Source organism: Ambystoma mexicanum, chromosome 13 (assembly GCF_040938575.1).
Source record: "Ambystoma mexicanum isolate Mex_15411 chromosome 13, UKY_AmexF1_1, whole genome shotgun sequence".
Classification (NCBI taxonomy): domain Eukaryota; kingdom Metazoa; phylum Chordata; class Amphibia; order Caudata; family Ambystomatidae; genus Ambystoma; species Ambystoma mexicanum.
In genome coordinates, this window is record NC_090938.1 from 243623785 (window position 1) to 243646891 (window position 23107).

Genomic DNA, 23107 nt, shown 5'->3' on the forward strand with positions numbered 1-23107 from the left:
TATTTATCCAATTGCATTCAGGGTAGAGTGTACAAGTGCGGTTGAATAACTTGGGATCCATGACGACCCCTGTTATCGTCAATAGGGGGTCAGACAATGATGTGTTCTGGCCCCTATACTATTTTGTCTTTGGAGGATTTGCTGTAAAGGCTATTGGTGGGGGATGGATGCCCAGTTAATATTGTCTCTCGACAAATACGCAGTTTATTGCATGCTGATCACCTTGTCTTGCTCGACCACACAATAAGGGGTGTAAAAAACACATTTTAGAATATTGACTAGGGATGCAAATCAGAACGACTTAGTCATTAACATGACCAAGACAAAAATGATGGCAGTATCCTGTAGTAAGATAGGCAAGGTCAGCTTTCAGACAGACTCCCATAGGGTGGAGTATGTTGGTAGCTGTCCATATCTGGGAGTGGACTTGACAGCCGATGGAGATTAAGGGGTTATTGTTGGGTTATTGTTGATTGCAAGAAATGAAAGGCCAAACAACTAACCTGTCAAATTAACACATTTGTGATACAAACAGCTGAGTACTCACTTGAAGAGATCCTAAAGTTGTACAAACAAAGCTTTTCGCCAGCCATTCTCTATGGACTTGAAGCACAAGCCATGAGGGATCTGACATGGCTAAACGTTGTGGAAGGACAAGTTTGGAGGAAGCTCTTGAATTTGTCTCATAGAACGCCAATGGCCTATGTGTGCCTAAAATTGGTGTTAGTGTCCCACAGGAGCCAAGTACTTATCGAAGAGGCTCACTTTATATTAAATAAAGAGGTCTGCCCAAATGGCAACTGTTGCAACTTATTGGCTTGACGTACTCAACAGGTAGCTCTGTTAAGACGGATTTCTGAACTCTGTCCTGGTGGCGCAGAAGTTCAGAAGGCCAACCTAATTACTTGGAACAGGGTAACCTCTGGACATGCCAGACCAATCAAGGTAGCGATCGCGGCGGTCAAGACTAGGTCTCAAGAGGGGTGAGGGTGACTGAAAGCCCGCAATGAGCACACAAAGAAAGAACACTTACAAACTACTCCAAACAGGTGCTATATTAAAAATATATACACATTTATTCCAAGGCCTTTAAAACAATGACCGTAGCGAGAAATCACAATAAAACTCTAGTAAACCAACACATACCATACCAATACAATATATATACATATACAAACAAGTCTCAAGCGTTAGATGCACGAAATGTGTAGTCCACCTAAAATGGAAGGAAAACAGGCAGTGCAAAATAATGCTTAGACCCAGTTCGCCTTCAGAGGCACCTAACTAAAAGGAAGTCCGAGCCCTACGAAGAGTGGAGCCTTGTGCTCAAAAGTACCTGCACACGCTGGTGCCAACGGGCAAAGGGGAGTCTCTTCGAGGGAAATCAGGCAGTTCAGTTTAGTGCACAAATGAAGAAGAACAGAGTTCCGCGACTCAAGCGCAGCCTCCACTGTGGGCAGAAGCAGAGCGCGAGTACGGAAAGGCGTGCTGTTTTGACACAGCGGGGAAAAGCTATGGGCTCTTGCAGGAGGGCGACCAGTTCCTAGCTATGCTACTCACCGGTCCCCGATGCAAGCAGACCCAGGCTTCTCCGCATCAGTTTCAGTCGCTGGCAGGTTCAGAAGAGCAGGGGACGTCTCGTCGTCGTGTTGAGTCTGCAGCAGCAGAGTTGAGTAAAAGACGTCCCAAACGAAGGAACCCGCACAGTTTGTTACCACAGCAGGGCAACGGAGCGGCCGTGTGTATCTGAGCCAAATGTACACTACTCACTTCAGACCTTGGAACGCAAAGTGTACGAATCGTGTGAGAGTGACAAGGACTCGACGTGTGAGAGTGACAAGGACTCGAAATACTACACAACCTGGCGGCGGTTACAGAGCAAGACTCCTGTGTAGGCTGGTCAGTCTGCTGGATGGCCCAGAGACGCTTCCGAAGGCTTACTAGCAGGAGATGGTGAAGATGCCGAGAATAGCTGTCACCACTATTCCAAGGGTCGAAGTACCAGTACAGGCCTTCTGGTTCAATCAAAGGTGAAAAGGGTTTCACAAGGCGACAGCAGTGCAGAGGAGCAGTCCTTCAGCGGGTCACCAGCGATTCCTTGGTTCAGCCTCTTGGTTGCAGGATACTTGGCGCCTGTATTCCTTCCTTCGTTCGTGAGAACTCAGGAGATCGACATGGTAGTGGTGTTTCCAGCCCCCTCTTATCCACGGTTCCCTTCGCGCCAAAACGGAGGGGACCCAATGGGAGATCCGCTCATCAACACTCACACCATACGTGGACCTATCACAGACCACGGTGGTCCCAGGCATTCACACCACCCTAGACTCTCTGGCACCCAGGATGTGTATTGGGACCAGACATCCCAGCCCACATCCTGGAGGCGCACACAAGGCATGTAGAAGCCCGCGAAAGCATCCGTGTTTCGCGGGAAAGTACATGCCCAAATAAGGAAGGCCCCGGTTCGGCTCGACCTGGGGAAGGTGAAGGGAGCAAGACGGTCAGCAGACAGGACAAAGGAGCCTCGTGGTCTAGCCATTTTTGGGAGCGAGGCCACCATTTTGGGTTAAGCGCGAGAAACGCGCTTAAAACGCCAAAAGGAGCTCAAAACACAAGAAAGGATCGCTGCCACCATTCCCGTCCGTGATTCACTTGCACCGATCAGTTACAATCCAAAAAGAGTATCTAGGGCCTGTAGAAGGCTAGAGACCCAAGAGAGCAGTAACTTAGCTTACAGTGCCCTCTTGTGTCATGTTGCACGAAAGCCGCAACATGATAAAATAAACTACGGAAAACAGCGTTTCCCGGTACTGACTGTCTTAAGGGCATGTCTGTTTCCCCGTAAGAAAGGAGCGAAAGCCCAGAGGAGTGCGGCAGAAGGCTGCACTTCTCTGGCAAAGTCGAGAACAAGGTGAAAAACAACAGCAAAAAGTTTAGGGGTTGCCACATGGAAGGAAAATTACCTACAATTACGAAATCTTTCCTAACACTCGCCCCTCCCAGACTATGGACAGGGGGAACTAATCCACCCCTGGATGAGTCTCTTGTTCAGGTCGGTTAAACATTCTGGACAACCCATCAGCATTGCTATGTTGGACACCTGGCCTATGCTCAATAGTGAAGTCGAAGCCTTGTAGACTTATGGACCACCTAAGCAACTTTTGATTCTCCCCCTTCATGTTCATTAGCCACTTTAAGGGCTTATGGTCAGTTTGCACAGTGAAGTGGGTCCCATAGAGATAGGGCCTCAGCTTCCTTAGGGCTCACACAACAGAGAAACATTCTTTCTCTACCGAGGACCATCTGAGCTCTCTGTCCTTAAGCTGGCGACTAATAAAACCAATAGGGTGTTTCTTACCCTTCTCATCTACTTGTGATAGTACAGCTCCTATCCCAGTGTCAGAGGCGTCCGTCTGCACGATAAAAGGTCTTTGGCAATCAGGGGCCCTGAGGACAGGGGCCTGGCACAAGGAGTCTTTTAAGCCATTGAAGGCCTTCTCACGCTCGTCGGTCCAAGTTACCTTCTTGGGTTTCTTCGGAGTTGTGAGGGCAGTCAGAGGGGCAGCTATGGTGCCATAGTCTGCCACGAAGTTTCGGTAAATACTCTGTGAGTCCTAAGAAGGCTCTCACTTGGGTTTGCGTAGTGGGGGTAGGCCAGTCTTGTACTGCTTGTACTTTACTGGGAAGAGGCTGTATCCTCCCTCCACCTACTTCATGTCCAAGGTAAACCACTGAGCCTTGTCCAATCTGGCATTTACTAGCCTTTATGGTCAAGTGTGCTTTCTGAAGAGCCTGGAGCACAATCCCGAGGTGTTTCACATGGTCTTCCCAGGTGGCACTGAAAACTGCTATATCGTCCAGATATGCAAGACAGAATTCGTCCAACCCATTCAACACATGATTCGCAAGCCTCTGGAAAGTGGCAGGTGCTTTCCTCAACCCGAACGGCATTACCCGGAATTGGTAAAGGCCATCTGGAGTAGAAAACACTGTCTTCTCCTTGGCATGTTCTGCTAAAGCTATTTTCCAATAGCCAGCAGTGAGGTCAAACGTGCTGAGGTACTTGGAGGCACCCAAAGTATCCACCAGCTCATCTGTTCGAGGCAAGGGGTGTGCATCTGTCTTGGTGACAGCATTCAGAGCCCTGTAATCCACGCAGAACCTCAATTCAGAAGTGCCTGCCTTTGGAACCAAAACCACAGGGCTGGACCAAGGAATACTAGAGGGTTCAATCACCCCAAGGTCTAACATCTTGTTGACCTCGGTCTTAATATAAGACCGTACTTGGTCTGACATCCTGTATCCCCTACTTTTGGTAGGTACACTGTCTCCTGTGTCTATGTTATGTTTGCACCAAGGTGTCAAACCAGGAGACTGTGAAAACAGGGGGGGGAAACTGCCTAAGCAAACTTTTCACCTCAGCCTGCTGATCAGAAGTCAGGTGAGGGGCCACTCGGACACCCTCAAAGGAGCTATCTGAAGGACCGCTTTGGAACAGGTCGGGAGAGGTTCAGACTCCTCTTCCTCAACATCTGAAGCCAGTAGCAGTGCTGCGATTTCGACTCTTGGGACGAAAGCCTTCAGCCTATTTACGTGAAACACTTTTGGAGCCTGTCCAGGCCTTCCAAGGTCCACTAAATAGTTAACCTCACCCAGGGGCTCCACCACTGTGTAAGGGCCTGACCATTTGTCCTGTAAAGCTCGAGGCCTTATGGGATTCATGATCAGGACTTGCTGACCAGGTGTAGAGTTGATGAGGGAAGCTTTCTGGTCGTACCAATGTTTCACCAGCGCTTGTCCTGCCTTCAATTTATCACTAGCCAAGCCCATCAGAAGTACCATCCGTTTTCTGAGCCCCAGCACATAATCAACTACGTTGGTAGTAACAGGAGGAGTGGGCATCTCCCATCCCTCTTTGACTATGGCTAAGGGTCCCCGTACAGGATGACCGAACAGAAGTTCGAAGGGGCTGAAGCCAACACCCTCCTGTGGTACCTCTCGGTAGGCAAACAGTAAGCATGGTAAGAGAAGATCCCATTTTCTTCTCTAAGGTTCTTCCAGAGCCCTAATCATGCTCTTTAACGTTCTGTTGAAACGTTCCACCAGACCATTGGTCTGGGGGTGGTATGCAGAAGAGAACTTGTAGGTGACCCCACATTCTTTCCACATAGCCTGCATATACTTCGACATAAAGTTGCTGCCACGATCCGACACAACTTCTTTAGGGAAGCCAACCCTAGTAAATATGCCAAGTAACGCTTTAGCAACTGACTTGGCAGTTACAGTTTTCAATGGGATGGCCTCAGGATATCTGGTTGCATGGTCGACCAGCACCAGGATAAACCTATTGCCTGAGGATGTTTGTGGGTCAAGGGGACCAACGATGTCGATCCCTACCCTTTCGAATGGTACCCCCACAACTGGGAGTGGTACCAATGGAGCTTGGATTGTCGAGCCAACCTTACCAGATAACTGGCAGGAGGCACAACTCCTGCAGTGACTTTCTACTTGCACCCCCATCTTGGGCCAGTAGAAGTGCATGGATAACCTTTGCTTGGTCCTCTTAATACCAAGGTGACCAGCAAGGGGCACTTCATGCGCCAACTGCAGGAGGAAGGGCCTAACAGCAAGGGGAACCACCAACCTCCTATGGTCTCCTTCTGTAGATTCTGTGGGCTCACTATACAGGAGTCCACCTTCCCAATAAATCCTATGTGTCCCAGGAGGTTCACCCTCAAGCTGGGAGCAGGCCTGTCTCCTTAGGCCTTCCAGAGATGGGCACTCACGTTGGCCTTTACTGAATTCGGCCCTATCAGGACCACCTTCTACTAACAAGTCTTTTAGTTCAGGATGGTCGTTGGGGTCAAATACTTCAGGCATCGCCACCTCCTCGTCAGGCCCGGGCGATTGACCAACTTCCTCCACCGCAGTGGTAGGCGAGCTCGGGGGAATATTCTCTTTCCCTCGTCTTGACTTGTTTACTCCTTTCGCCTTGGGTTTCCCCTTCGGCTGGGGCGGCGTATTGGTCTTGGCCAATGCTGCCCGTGCTTGAGACCGTGTGTAGGGTCTTTCGGCAGTGTCTCCTACGAGCCCTAGAGCTCTGAGATCATTACCTAACAAGACCTTTCCTGGGACGTTTCTCTGAATGCTCACTGGAATCCTCACTGCTGTACCATTTAAAGTAAGATTTACAGGTATTACTGGGAACATACAGAGTGGGCCGTCAGCCAACTTAGTGGGCATCAGAGTAGCTCTGGCAACTTCCTCTGAGTCTACCAAGGTAGAATCCACTACAGTTCGACTGCACCCACTATCCCTAAGAGCTGGAGTATCTACTCCATTGATCAGCACACTGTCTTTAAAGTAGTGCTTGGTATTATCTGGAATCCTAGCATAAGCCTCTGCGACTTTAGGCTCCCAGGAACCCAGGGAAACTAAAACTACCTCAGCTTCTATCCCGCTGGGAAATGAGTCTGAGGAGAAGGATGCTCCTGTAATCTCTTCTTCCTCGTAGGAGGAGAAGGCCAGATTAGCGGAGTGGACCCCCAAAGGTCTAACCTTACACCGGGGATCCCCCTTCACGTGGTCAGTTGCTCCACAAGCAAAACAAGATCCATGGGGTCTGTTTACATAGGGAGGCTTATTGTAACCAGAGTTCTGTTTCGGAGGCTGACCTCCACTACCCTGTGAGTTCTCTTGTGTCTTACCCTTATTTTTCTTTTTGTGGCCCTTTTGAGAAGAAGATTTATCAGATTCTCCACCCTCCTTATCTTTGGACTTTTTCCCTTCCTCCTGCTTACCAGGATGAGTTTTGTCCTTATGGGACACTCGATGTGACACCCATAAGTCTGCTGCAATGGCCAGCTTCTTAGGATCTATCTCCTTCGAATCGGCCTAATGCTGCTTAAGCTCCGGGGAAGAAGATGCAAAAATGTGTTCCAGCATGACAAGATTTATCATGCCTTCGAAGGTAGAAACCTTATAACCTTCGACCCAGCCAGTTAAGTTTTTCAAGGATTCAGTGACATAAGATACCCAAGTACCACCTTCCTTTTTCTTATACTCTCTGAATCGTTTCAAATATTGGGCCGGAGTCTTCCCAAACTTTAAAATGAGAGTTTGCTTTAACATTGCGAAATCAGCTCGCTCAGCCTTCGACATTTCCATAATGGCACTACAGCCAGAATGGGGCAGTCTGCTGAGTAACCAGGCAATCTTATCAGCATTGTCAACTTGTTGAACTTCGCATGCATACTCAAACGCATTCAGCCAGTCCATAATGTCATTCCTTTCCTCATACACACTGAGCAGATCTTTCGGAAACCGTGGATGAGAGGAGGCCCCAGACCCATGTCCAGGACCCTTGAACCCATTTGCAACCTGAAGCTTGGCCAGTTCCAACTGGTGATCCCTGTCTTTCTGTTTTTCTGCCTGTTTGATTTTTAGTTTGGCTATGCTGAATTCAAGCTCCTTCTGCCTAAACTGCAGCTCTTGCTTCTTGAATTCAAGCATAGCCTCCCCATCAGCACTGGCAGAGGAAACATTAGACATCTCATCCTCCCTGTCCTCGTGGTCGCGGTGGATCAGTGCAGCGGCAGAACCGTCAGTTCTACCAGTGAGTGCAGCCCCACCTCCTTCCGCACTGTCCTCAGAAGTTATAGCGTCAAGCTGCGCTTCTTGCCACGCCACGATTCTTTGGATCATATCCAATTTCGTGCCTTGAGAGGAAACACCTCTCTCCGCACACATCTTTTTCAATGTTTCTGATTTGGAAGCATTTAAAGTTAACAAGGTATTTGTTTCCATACTGTTAGATAGGACTATGGCCTTTTTAAAGTTATACTATAACAATTCACTACGTGTCCTGGTAGGAATAACCTGAAATGCCTTAGTTCGTGCGCAACACTGGATACCTTCAGTCGTATCCCACCTCTGTACACCAATTTGTTAGACGGATTTCTGAACTCTGTCCTGGTGGCGCAGAAGTTCAGAAGGCCAACCTAATTACTTGGAACAGGGTAACCTCTGGACAAGCCAGACCAATCAAGGTCGCGATCGCGGCGGTCAAGACTAGGTCTCAAGAGGGGTGAGGGTGACTGAAAGCCCGCAATGAGCACACAAAGCAAGGACACTTACAAACTACTCCAAACAGGTGCTATATTAAAAATATATACACATTTATTCCAAGGCCTTTAAAACAATGACCGTAGCGAGAAATCACAATATAACTCTAGTAAACCAACACATACCATAACAATACAATATATATACAAATACAAACAAGTCTCAAGCGTTAGATGCACGAAATGTGTAGTCCACCTAAAAGGGAAGGAAAACAGGCAGTGCGAAATAATGCTTAGACCCAGTCTGCCTTCAGAGGCACCTAACTAAAAGGAAGTCCGAGCCCTACGAAGAGTGGAGCCATGTGCTCAAAAGTACCTGCACACGCTGGTGCCAACGGGCAAAAGGGGAGTCTCTTCGAGGGAAATCCGGCAGTTCAGTTTAGTGCACAAATGAAGAAGAACAGAGTTCTGCGACTCAAGCGCAGCCTCCACTGTGGGCAGAAGCAGAGCGCGAGTACGGAAAGGCGTGCTGTTTTGACACAGCGGGGAAAAGCTATGGGCTCCTGCAGGAGGGCGACCAGTTCCTAGCTATGCTACTCACCGGTCCCCGATGCAAGCAGACCCAGGCTTCTCCGCGTCAGTTTCAGTCGCTTGCAGGTTCAGAAGAGCAGGGGACGTCTCGTCGTCGTGTTGAGTCTGCAGCAGCAGAGTTGAGTAAAAGACGTCCCAAATGAAGGAACCCGCACAGTTTGTTACCACAGCAGGGCAACGGAGCGGCCGTGTGTATCTGAGCCAAATGTACACTACTCACTTCAGACCTGGGAACGCCAAGTGTACGAATCGTGTGAGAGTGACAAGGACTCGAAATACTACACAACCTGGCGGTGGTTACAGAGCAAGACTCCTGTGTAGGCTGGTCAGTCTGCTGGATGGCCCAGAGACGCTTCCGAAGGCTTACTAGCAGGAGATTGTGAAGATGCCGAGAATAGCTGTCCCCGCTATTCCAAGGGTCGAAGTACCAGTACAGGCCTTCTGGTTTGATCAAAGGTGAAAAGGGTTTCACAAGGCGACAGCAGTGCAGAGGAGCAGTCCTTCAGCGGGTCACCAGCGATTCCTTGGTTCAGCCTCTTGGTTGCAGGATACTTGGCTCCGGTATTCCTTCGTTCGTGAGAACTTAGGAGATCGACATGGTAGTGGTGTTTGCAGCCCCCTCTTATCCACGGTTCCCTTCGCGCCAAAACGGAGGGGACCCAATGAAAGATCCGCTCATCAACACTCACACCATACGTGGACCTATCACGGACCACGGTGGTCCCAGGCATTCACACCACCCTAGACTCTCTGGCACCCAGGATGTGTATTGGGACCAGACATCCCAGCCCACATCCTGGAGGCACACACAAGGCATGTAGAAGCCCGCGAAAGCATCCGTGTTTCGCGGGAAAGTACATGCCCAAATAAGGAAGGCCCCGGGTCGGCTCGACCTGGGGAAGGTGAAGGGAGCAAGACGGTCAGCGGACAGGACAAAGGAGCCTCGTGGTCTGGCCATTTTTGGGAGCCAGGCCACCATTTTGGGTTAAGCGCGAGAAACGCGCTTAAAACACCAAAAGGAGCTCAAAACACAAGAAACGATCGCTGCCACCATTCCCGTCCGTGATTCACTTGCACCGATCAGTTACAATCCAAAAAGAGTATCTAGGGCCTGTAGAAGGCTAGAGACCCAAGAGAGCAGTAACTTAGCTTACAGTGCCCTCTTGTGTCATGTTGCACAAAAGCCGCAACATGATAAAAGAAACTACGGAAAACAGCGTTTCCCGGTACTGACTGTCTTAAGGGCATGTCAGTTTCCCCGTAAGAAAGGAGCGAAAGCCCAGAGTAGTGCGGCAGAAGGCTGCACTTCTCTGGCAAAGTCGAGAACAAGGTGAAAAACAACAGCAAAAAGTTTAGGGGTTGCCACATGGAAGGAAAATTACCTACAATTACGAAATCTTTCCTAACAAGCTCCATTAAGTATGTAAAATTGAATGAGGAGTGCTTCACTAACATTGAGTGGACCCCTGTGTTTGAGCATGGCACAAAGTATGATGTGCTGAAGGCACTACATAAAAATACGGTGGAGCAGTGGGACTGGTTACATAATTTAACACAGTTGCAAACACTACATCATTTTAAATATGTACTGGGAATTGGCCATTGTTAACTTAAAGCACAACAGTATCCTTTGAATTGCCCTGGCTTGGCAGTTTGCAATTTTGTGTTGAAGTTGCGTACACACCAGTTGCCACTGCTAGCATTACAATGTGCCTACATTAAGCTCCAAGTGGAAGAGAGAATTTGCTGTATCTGTAAAACACAGGAGAATATTGAATCACCTAGACATGTATTAACACTGTCATATGATGGGATCCACTTATATGACAAAGCTTATATAACAAAGCTGGGGCAGTTTGCTGGTAGCTAAGAGGCCATAAAAAGTGATGAATTTTGGGGCTACTGTTTAAATACTGACCTTGAAACTGTACATATCATTATACCATGTTTGGAAAGTAATACTTGAATGTTTGAATAAGTAATGCGAAAAACGATCTAGTAGCTATACGAAATTACACATTTTTAGGAATGGCAGGAATTATTTTTTTTACGGCTATACAATGAATTATTTAGCTTGGATATATTGATTTTATGTATATACGAAATTAAGTTTTACACGGTCATAACGTTTTATGTTTTAGAGTGTATTTTTTAGAGCAATGCAGGTATTCTATATATATTCCAAAAACATGTCAGGCAAGGATGCAGGATAACCCGTTTATGTTACCTCCACCTTTAACCATAACTATGCCCAAGCACTCAAGACCAGTTACTGAGTTTAAAAATGTCTTTATTTATTTATCAAAAGTAGTGCACAAATTCATTAAAAAAGCATACAATACAATGTCTGGTCAGACCAGGCATAAAGCAACCCTCACCCCAACGGGTGGAAAAACGCCACGCGTTCCGCTCGACTCGCGAGCTTCTTCAGGCTTATAGTTGATTCCAACTAGTGATTTCTCGTTGTTAAATAGCCTCGCTGGCCGAGTGTTAGGCTCCTCCCATTATTTGCTTGCACGTATTGTGATCACCAGTGAGATGTTTACTCTGACAGAACTCTATGGTTCAGTATGATGATAAATCCACCATCTTGAAGAGTGTCATTATTCAATACAGCTTATAAGTATAAGTTGCTAAAAGCTGGTGTATAACGGCCAACTTAGTGGTTAGCCATAACGTGCATACAGCAAACATGGGAGGGGTCCAATCCCCATGCCCAAACGATAATGCAATGCAGCAACTTCATTCCGAGATTTAGCGCCAGTGCGCTGTTATAATAATCGTTACCTCACCTTGCAAGAAAATAATTTCCTCAGGGTGTGGTAAACAATCCGCATGATGGATTGAGTGCAAAAAAAGCGGATGCCGCTGCCCCTTTCAAACCTCAACCTTGCTCGCTCGCACAAAACACAGACTAAATGCAACCCTTTCAGTACATTCCATATCAGCTCACAGTGCTAATTAGTTCTGTAGATTACAGAACTCACCAATTTATGCATGTGCATAAATGGAAAGACAATATATTGTGAGACTAGATACAGTGCATTATGGTCCTAGTGGTCTTAAAATTCATCGAGCTTTTGCAAATGCATGAATGATAAAATAATGCATTGACATGAAGAGAAAGTGCTAGTACATGTTGTCCTATGTCAAATACTACAGTACTAGTGATTGTACGGTCTCAGTGCATATATAAAGTGCTAGTGCAATGTTAAAAATGACCTACAATTATCTTTAGGACCAGTGTCCTGAAAATTTCAGTACCCTGTGCGGCGAGCACGCCGAGGCCTGACAGTCTGATCCCGTATGATCAAAACTATGGATACATAATATTAATCAGCGTCCAATTTGACACAAAATGTGTCACATCTAATTGATTCATTACTAAAAGATAGAATAATTCATCTTCTAGATGTATAAAGAGGTGCATGAAAGCTAGACAAAGGTTTAGAGATTTCTAAAAAATATATACATTGAGCATCTAGTGCAAAGTCATATATAGCATTTTATCTCTAGGTGAGAGAGCTCAGAAAACACATGCGCTGATATGGAATGTACTGAAAGGGTTGCATTTAGTCTGTGTTTTGTGCGAGCGAGCACGGTTGAGGTTTGAAAGGGGCAGCGGCATCCGCTTTTTTTGCACTCAATCCATCATACGGATTGTTTACCACACCCTGAGGAAATTATTTTCTTGCAAGGTGAGGTAACGATTATTATAACAGCGCACTGGCGCTAAATCTCGGAATGAAGTTCCTGCATTGCATTATCGTTTGGGCATGGGGATTGGACCCCTCCCATGTTTGCTGTATGCACGTTATGGCTAACCACTACGTTGGCCGTTATACACCAGCTTTTAGCAACTTATACTTGTAAGCTGTATTGAATAATGACACACTGCAAGATGGTGGATTTACCATCATACTGAACCATAGAGTTCTGTCAGAGTAAACATCTCACTGGTGATCACATGACGTGCAAGCAAATAATGGGAGGAGCCTAACACTCGGCCAGCGAGGCTATTTAACAACGAGAAATCACTAGTTGGAATCAACTATAAGCCTGAAGAAGCTCGCGAGTCGAGCGGAACGCGTGGCGTTTTTCCACCCGTTGGGGTGTGTGTTGCTTTATGCCTGGTCTGACCAGACATTGTATTGTATGCTTTTTTAATGAATTTGTGCACTACTTTTGATAAATAAATAAAGACATTTTTAAATTCAGTAACTGGTCTTGAGTGCTTGGGCATAGTTATGGTTAAAGGTGCAGGTAACATAAACTGGTTATCCTGCATCCTTTCCTGACATGTTTTTGGAATCTATAGAGCCTAGCCCGCTCTAGCCCGACAGCACCAGCTCATTAATGAGGCAGAGCACAGTCTCTAGGCTAACTTTAGTTTTTCTAAGACATATATATATATATATCATTAAGAGTAAGACAAAATTGTGTATAGGTTTCTTATGTGTATGTTTTTGTAAAGGTTCGTTTTATGAATCAATACAAGTAAAATAAAATAAAAACAAAACATTAGCGGAAGAAAAAAAGAGTGGCACATTTGTCTTTAAGTGTGGAGTTTCTCTGTTGTGGTATTGTTTGCTAGAGTGATTGGATTACCCTATAATAACTGTTCTTCAGACCTCACATTAAGGGAAAGAGGCATGAGGACAAAGATAACTTTTATTGTGAGAGAAAGATCATCCGCTTTAATGTACTTCTCATGTTTTCTTTCCAAGTCTTAAATGTGTAAAAAAGATAAACGTAGACTTGTGATTACATTTGTACAGTGACAGATGTATTAATCATGTTTGAATAATAACATCTGTATTTGTATTTTCCTATTTTTGATGGAGACATCTGTTTCACTCTGTTCTTCGTAGTTTTCCAAGATCTCCAACATATGTTAATTTGAGCTTTTAAAAGGCATTGGGGGTCATTCCAAGTCTGGAGGTAAGGTACAAACCATGCCGGTATTGATTTACCGGCATGGTTTTCCGCTCCATGCCATTCCGACCCCTCAGACCGTAAATTACGGCACTGTAAACTACAATGCCTTAATTTACGGTCTTGGGTCGCGCACGCGCACCACCATGGCGAAATTAACGCCATGGCGTTAACCCGGAGCTGATTCCAAGTAAGGACCACACGTAAATTACGTCCTCCTCAAGGCCGTAAAGTACCTTACCGGCATGGAGTACATACAGGCATCTCAGAGAAGGAGTAAATAACCCTGAGCAGTGGGACCCAGAGCCACAGGTGCACACATGCAACACAGAAGGAGGCCAGGAGTCTGGCATAGTAGAAAAGGAACACACCCACACACCACCACCCTCCCACACCAAGATGACACCAATTGAACAATCAAGTCCACAACCACACAAACCCTTGCAACAACACCAGGCCCCCCACTGAGGAGACAAAGGGGTAGAAGGAGGAGGGAGACAGGCCCTGCATGCAGCACCAGTGCATCCTCCGTTACCACCCCTGCAGCCCCCATGCACATGTAGCATGACTTAACGCTCTAGGAGAAGGCCTACCAGACATACACCCCTGACCACCTAGACTGTGACACCGTCACCACCATATTGCAGCACAGACACAAGACAAGCGAGCACCATACAAATGTACAGTGCCAACCCGGCACAAGTGATGGTGTTGCCTGTGCCCCACACCCATGCCAAAGGCACCCACCAGCACACAGTGGCATGTCACAACCGTCCATTATGCGGCCACATATCCAAGTGCCCTTACACCCCCCCCAAACACATCCCCAAACACACAAGGGTCCACCGATCCCCAACATGGATCACCCATGAGACACACAACAGTAAAGCTGGACCAAAAGCAAATGGAGGCATGGCAAATGACAAGGTTGCCCCTGACAGCACCCACCGGTCGTATGTGGACCAGCTTGGCATGCACGTTGCGGACATCAACTGCAAACAATACCACTCCCCCGACGTGCAGATGGAATGCAACACTACCAAGAACCGCACACATGGGTGGGCCCGACACCAAACAACTACACATGACTCAAAGGGCCTGCTGAAATGACATGATATGACATGATATGGCATTTGGAACGCGCCCATACACAAGTGTCTCAAGGCGCGATGAGGCAGGGAGGGGGGGAACAAGGGGAAGACCGACAACGATCCCACCAGGCCAGGTGTCACACAGAACGCGCAAGTGCAGGGGTAGTGAGAATGGAAAAAGTGCAAGTGCAAGGGGACGGGGGAAGTGCAGTACAAAGTAAGCCGAATATCCAAAAATAAATTAATAGGGCCAGCTGGTGGCAAGTGCAAGGTAAGTGCAGACAAGTGCTGGGAAGGGGGGGCTGTAGGGATAGAGAGACAGTCCCGCAGTGCAGGGGTTGCCAGGGAGGCAGTGCAAGTGGAGAGTGGCTGGGCCCAGGACCAAGGTCGGCGAGAGTGGCCCAGATCCAGATCCTGTGCAGTTTCAGTGAAGAATTCAGCAGGGGAGAGGGAGAGAGAAAGCAGAAGCAAGGAGGAAGGTCATGAGGTGCCTCCGGAACCAGAGATGGTTCTCCTCAAATATCAGGGATGCAGGAAGGCTGTTCCAGAGGGAGGCCCCTGCCGCGGAGAGAGATCTACCCCCAGCTCGTTGCTCTGAGAAGCGGCTGACCCTGAGTGAGTTGGAGACGGATGAGCAAAGGTCTTGGGAAGGAAGACATTCAGGAAGAGAGAGTAGAAGGTATTCATGCCCCAGGACCCAGAAGGCCTTGTGGACAATGCATAGTGTTTTGAACTTAAGGGAAGGAGGGAGTGGGTGTGCCGATGAGGAGAATCTCAGTCTTACTAGCATTAAGGCAGTGTACATTGGCTGCACACCATTCCTGGATATCAGACAGACAGTCAGAGATGAGGGAAGGAGAGGAGGACGCCGAGGGTAGGCTGAAAATTTGCTGGGTATCGTCCGCATAGCGCTGAAAGTTTGGGCAGAGGGTGGCGATGCGGTGGCCAAGGAGGGCCAAAAACTGGTTGAACAGCCAGGGAGGGAGATTAGATCCCAGGGGAACACCACAGGTGGAGGAAAAGTTGTCAGAGAGGAGGGCCCCAAGTTGGACCTGGGAGGGTCGATTGAAAAGGAAAGAGGTCAGCACGCTACCGCGCCACATGGCCCAACATGCAGGATGACCTGTCTGGCTGGCTGTTGAGTCGTCTGACTGTGTCATGCAAGTGCACTGGTGCCACAGGGTGGGTGCCTGCATGAACCAACTGCGTACAAAAGATGGAGCCATTGTACGTTGTTCACCCTGACAACAAACCTGCCAAAGAACCAGGGCAACGGCACATATGAACATATTTTCACTTTGCCAGAATAAGGCACCCACATCACACTACATCTACACCAACTGACAAGGGATAGGCACACTACACCAGCACCACTCATTGGCGGACACCACAACCGCAAGTGCATATCCGAGGGCACACTGCACATTCACATTGCGGCATCCCCCAGCCTGGCACCACATTGGAGACCCACCCCTGGAAGTGGAATTCACGGAGGACAGCAGGGGTACGATATCACGTCACCGGCATGGCACCCCCATAGGAGTGTTGGGAATCACCATAGAATGGATCAGAGCTGGATGATGGACATGATCCACAGCCAAATGAGAATGTACACAGTACACAGCACCAGAATGATCCGACATCAGAACAGCAGCATGCGACAAAGGAACATGTACCCCAAGATGTCCACACCACCGTTCACGGACCATCATGTAGACGCGACACCCCACAGCATTACATTGCATCGGACACATATTTGTGTCCCTGATCGTGCCGAATATATCCATGTACATGTACATATGGCCATCATCGAAAGCCTGCCATGACAGCCAAGTGCTGTTCACCACCATGACAGTCCACACACCCACCTCATTTTGCGACACATGCAGCTGTTGGTGGATGTACCCTAACAGCAAGCCACATGACCCCTGTCATGAACCCCCTGAACAGACCCATGGGGCAACCAGACCATGGCCATACCCGTGCATGCGTGTAGATGCAGCAGTCACCAGGTTTGCGTGATGCACATATGTGCCCGCGAACCAGGACTGGTGGCTGACCCCTCCACTGATATCTGGTGTCGAATGGGCCCATGCCATATGTGCAGATGGACAAAAAGTGCAATGAAGAATGTCCACAACGGTTCAACTTTGCAACACCAATTGTGTATTGAGATAACAAGAAATGAAAAAACAGTGCTTGCTTCAGCAAATGCCCATGCCCCCTCCCCCCTCCCCCCAACTCCAGAACACAACGCCACCCCCCTCCCCCCAACCCCAGAACACAACATCACCCCCCTCCCCCCAACCCCAGAACACAACATCACCCCCCTCCCCCCAACTCCCGAGCAGTCGTCCCATGTAGGATCTTGGGACCACATGTGGCAGGAATGGCTAATGTCCCTTGGAGCCCTTGTCTGGGGGAGGCAAATCCCGTTTGCGCAAGGAACGCCGGAGGCATCTCTCCGGGCTGCCTTGCGTGGCCTCACTTGTCTCGGACGTGCCCTCCTGCTGCGGCTCCGTATTTTGACTCCCTGCCTCAAGGGCATTAGCAATGCGGTTCAGGACATGGCATAGCCGGGTTGTATTGTCCGTCAGGGAGTCGCACAATCTGGTGGTGCAGTCGTTGAGGGACTGGCGCATTTGATCGAGTTCCTCATGCAGTCCAGCCCTGGTCTGGCGATTATCCTCAATATAGTTCCCTATGAGATCGCTCAATTGCTGGACTCTGAACTGGTCAGGTGAAGGGGGGCCATCGGATGATCTACTTGCACCAGCTTGCTGTGCAGGGGGTTGTATGGGTGGACTGGGGGGAACGACGTCACACCCCAGTGGGTCAAGTTCAAGGCTGTGCACTGGTGATGGCGTATCCTCGGAGTCACTGCATGACGCCAGTGTCACGGGGCATGGTTCCAGCATTTGCATGCTCTCCTGGTCGTCCTCCGACATGGGCCCCTGGATGGGGTGGCGGGCTGGGCTCCCACTCATCTGGTGCGGTAGCGGCAGCCTCCCCTGAAATGCTCGATTGTGCTGAGGTAGGGGTCTGCTCGGCTGCTGCCACGGATGTTTTGTGGCTTGCTGGTCTGCCAGTTTCAAGTGGCCTTTCCGTAGGCTGAGGGGTGGTTTTCTTGGCTGCTGGCTTCGGCCTGGCCCTGCCAGTACCCGCAGAGGTGCTTGGCCGGCTTCCTTGGGGCTCTGTGCTGTCATGGTCTGTGCCTGTGGGGGTAGGAGAGAGGGACAACATTAGTGTATGTGTTATGTCCTATTTGCATACATGGTTGCATGGACATTTCAGTCATTCACGGGTTGTTCAGTTTGGGGGGTGGCTATGGCAGTGGAACATGTGCATGGTGAAGACATATACACATGTTTGGGAGTGATTCGTTGTGCCCTGTTCATGTACATTTCGGCAGGTACTATGCCTACCATGCTGGACGGTGTGCATGATGGGCTGTGCAAGTCAGTCCAGTATGGTTGATGTGCGTTATGTACTCGCACTTGGGCCAGCATTAGGCGGCACTTGCCTCAGCATTTGTTGGATGGGGGATGCGTTAGATGGGGGGAGGGCAACACGAGAGGGTGCCTTCGATGGCCCCTGGGTCAGTTTACATGATGCAATGGACATTGCCAGTGTGCACTGTCAACACTCACCTCCTTCTGCAGAAGTCGTTCCGCCGCACTCCATGGTCCCCACGCCCTCTATGGATTCCGTGCCAATTAGCTGCGCGCAGGTCTCCTCCCACGGCTCTAGTTGGACCTGTGTACTTGGCCCACCTCCCGTCTGCAGGGCCTGGCTGCGGTTGGTGGAGAGGAGGCCCCGCACCCGCAGGTCGTCCCACCGCTTGCGGCAGTCCCTTGGGGTGCGGGGGGTGCTTCCAACAGCGCTCACCCTCTGTGCCAGTTCCGCCCAGATGGTCTTCTTGCAGAGGGTTGATTCCCTGCGCATGTCGCCGCTGAAAACTACATCAGCATGCTCTGCAAGGTGGTCTACCATGACCTGCAGTTCATCGGTGGAGAATTTCACCTTGCGGACGCGATCCGCCGCCCGTTTTGGTGCTTTCGGCATGTCCTGCGGTGCCTGGTCCGGTTCACGACTTGACTTTCCTCACAGGGCTGCTGGCAGCTGCGGATGGCAATGGATTGTGTTTTTAAAGATGGCCGCCGCTCTCCTTCCCGTTCCTGTGCGATGTCGTAATTTCCGGATCCGTTTTTCGGCAGAGACCGTAATTTACGGTTTCTGTAAATTACGGTCACCGTAATTTACGGTCACCGTTATGCACTGTCGCTAATGCTTACAGGGCGGTGTAGTACTTTACGTGTCGGTTGCATGCCGGTAGGGGTTTTTCGGGGGATTTTGCGGCAGGCCGCGCGGTCCTTTTCCGGCATGGCGGAAAGCGCGTGTCCGTGAGCTCGGAATGGGCCGTAATTTTCGGACTTCAACCAGCAAGGTGTCGTACTTTACGCCATGCCGGAAAATACAGTTACTTACCGGCATGACTTGGAATGAGGCCCACTGATACTTGTAGAGAAAGGAGGCAGTTGTCACCGCCAGCATGAAAAACATTGGGCCTCATTCCGAGTCATGCCGGTAAGTAACTGTATTTTCCAGCATCGCGTAAAGTACGACACAGTGCTGGTTGAAGTACGAAAATTACGGCCCATTCCGAGCTCACGGACACGCGCTTTCCGCCATGCCGGAAAAGGACCGTGCGGCCTGCCGCAAAATCCCCCGAAAAACCCCTACCGGCATGCAACCGACACGTAAAGTACTACACCGCCCTGTAAGCATTAGCGACAGTGCATAACGGTGACCGTAAATTACGGTGACCGTAATTTACAGAAACCGTAAATTACGGTCTCCGCCGAAAAACGGATCCGGAAATTACGACATCGCACAGGAACGGGAAGGAGAGCGGCGGCCATCTTTAAAAACACAATCCATTGCCATCCGCAGCTGCCAGCAGCCCTGTGAGGAAAGTCAAGTCGTGAACCGGACCAGGCACCGCAGGCCATGCCGAAAGCACCAAAAAGGGCGGCGGATCGCGTCCGCAAGGTGAAATTCTCCACCGATGAACTGCAGGTCATGGTAGCCCACCTTGCAGAGCATGCTGATGTAGTTTTCAGCGGCGACATGCGCAGGGAATCAACCCTCCGCAAGAAGACCATCTGGGCGGAACTGGCACAGAGGGTGAGCGCTGTTGGAAGCACCCCCCGCACCCCAAGGGACTGCCGCAAGCGGTGGGATGACCTGCGGGTGCGGGGCCTCCTCTCCACCAACCGCAGCCAGGCCCTGCAGACGGGAAGTGGGCCAAGTACACAGGTCCAACTAGAGCCGTGGGAGGAGACCTGCGCGCAGCTAATTGGCACGGAATCCATAGAGGGCGTGGGGACCATGGAGTGCGGCGGAACGACTTCTGCAGAAGGAGGTGAGTGTTGACAGTGCACACTGGCAATGTCCATTGCATCATGTAAACTGACCCAGGGGCCATCAAAGGCACCCTCTCGTGTTGCCCTCCCCCCATCTAACGCATCCCCCCATCCAACAAATGCTGAGGCAAGTGCCGCCTAATGCTGGCCCAAGTGCGAGTACATAACGCACATCAACCATACTGGACTGACTTGCACAGCCCATCATGCACACCGTCCAGCGTGGTAGGCATAGTACCTGCCGAAATGTACATGAACAGGGCACAACGAATCACTCCCAAACATGTGTATATGTCTTCACCATGCACATGTACCACTGCCATAGCTACCCCCCAAACTGAACAACCCGTGAATGACTGAAATGTCCATGCAACCATATATGCAAATAGGACATAGCACATACACTAATGTTGTCCCTCTCTCCTACCCCCACAGGCACAGACCATGACAGCACAGAGCCCCAAGGAAGCCGGCCAAGCACCTCTGCGGGTACTGGCAGGGCCAGGCCGAAGCCAGCAGCCAAGAAAACCACCCCTCAGCCTACGGAAAGGCCACTTGAAACTGGCAGACCAGCAAGCCACACAACATCCGTGGCAGCAGCCGAGCAGACCCCTACCTCAGCACAATCGAGCATTTCAGGGGAGGCTGCCGCTACCGCACCAGATGAGTGGGAGCCCAGCCCGCCACCCATCCAGGGGCCCATGTCGGAGGACGACCAGGAGAGCATGCAAATGCTGGAACCATGCCCTTGACACTGGCGTCATGCAGTGACTCCGGAGATGCACCATCACCAGTGCACAGCCCTGAACTTGACCCACTGGGGTGTGACGTCGTTCCCCTCAGTCCACCCATACAACCCCCTGCACAGCATGCTGGTGCAAGTAGATCATCCGATGGCCCCCCTTCACCTGACCAGTTCAGAGTCCAGCAATTGAGCAATCTCATAGGGAACTATATTGAGGATAATCGCCAGACCAGGGCTGGACTGCATGAGGAACTCAATCAAATGCGCCAGTCCCTCAACGACTGCACCACCAGATTGTGCGACTCCCTGACGGACAATACAACCCGGCTATGCCATGTCCTGAACCGCATTGCTAATGCCCTTGAGGCAGGGAGTCAAAATATGGAGCCGCAGCAGGAGGGCACGTCCGAGACAAGTGAGGCCACGCAAGGCAGCCCGGAGAGACGCCTCCGGCGTTCCTTGCGCAAACGGGATTTGCCTCCCTCAGACAAGGGCTCCAAGGGACATTAGCCATTCCTGCCACATGTGGTCCCAAGATCCTACATGGGACGACTGCTCGGGAGTTGGGAGGAGGGGGGAGGGGGGTGATGTTGTGTTCTGGGGTTGGAGGGAGGGGGGTGGCGTTGTGTTCTGGAGTTGGGGGGAGGGGGGAGGGGGCATGGGCATTTGCTGAAGCAAGCACTGTTTTTTCATTTCTTGTTATCTCAATACACAATTGGTGTTGCAAAGTTGAACTGTTGTGGACATTCTTCATTGCACTTTTTGTCCATCTGCACATATGGCATGCGCCCATTCGACACCAGATATCAGTGGAGGGGTCAGCCACCAGTCCTGGTTCGCGGGCACATATGTGCATCACGCAAACCTGCTGACTGCACGCATGCACGGGTATGGCCATGGTCTGGTTACCCCATGGGTCTGTTCAGGGGGTTCATGACAGGGGTCATGTGGCTTGCTGTTAGGGTACATCCACCAACAGCTGCATGTGTCGCAAAATGAGGTGGGTGTGTGGACTGTCATGGTGGTGAACAGCACTTGGCTGTCATGGCAGGCTTTCGATGATGGCCATATGTACATGTACATAGATATATTCGGCACGATCAGGGACACAAATATGTGTCCGATGCAATGTAATGCTGTGGGGTGTCGCGTCTACATGATGGTCCGTGAACGGTGGTGTGGACATCTTGGGGTACATGTTCCTTTGTCGCATGCTGCTGTTCTGATGTCGGATCATTCTGGTGCTGTGTACTGTGTACATTCTCATTTGGCTGTGGATCATGTCCATCATCCAGCTCTGATCCATTCTATGGTGATTCCCAACACTCCTATGGGGGTGCCATGCCGGTGACGTGATATCGTACCCCTGCTGTCCTCCGTGAATTCCACTTCCAGGGGTGGGTCTCCAATGTGGTGCCAGGCTGGGGGATGCCGCAATGTGAATGTGCAGTGTGCCCTCGGATATGCACTTGCGGTTGTGGTGTCCGCCAATGAGTGGTGCTGGTGTAGTGTGCCTATCCCTTGTCAGTTGGTGTAGATGTAGTGTGATGTGGGTGCCTTATTCTGGCAAAGTGAAAATATGTTCATATGTGCCGTTGCCCTGGTTCTTTGGCAGGTTTGTTGTCAGGGTGAACAACGTACAATGGCTCCATCTTTTCTACGCAGTTGGTTCATGCAGGCACCCACCCTGTGGCACCAGTGCACTTGCATGACACAGTCAGACGACTCAACAGCCAGCCAGACAGGTCATCCTGCATGTTGGGCCATGTGGCGCGGTAGCGTGCTGACCTCTTTCCTTTTCAATCGACCCTCCCAGGTCCAACTTGGGGCCCTCCTCTCTGACATCTTTTCCTCCACCTGTGGTGTTCCCCTGGGATCTAATCTCCCTCCCTGGCTGTTCAACCAGTATTTGGCCCTCCTTGTCCACCGCATCGCCACCCTCTGCCCAAACTTTCAGCGCTATGCGGACGATACCCGGCAAATTTTCAGCCTACCCTCGGCGTCCTCCTCTCCTTCCCTCATCTCTGACTGTCTGTCTGATATCCAGGAATGGTGTGCAGCCAATGTACACTGCCTTAATGCTAGTAAGACTGAGATTCTCCTCATCGGCACACCCACTCCCTCCTTCCCTTAAGTTCAAAACACTATGCATTGTCCACAAGGCCTTCTGGGTCCTGGGGCATGAATACCTTCTACTCTCTCTTCCTGAATGTCTTCCTTCCCAAGACCTTTGCTCATCCGTCTCCGACTCACTCAGGG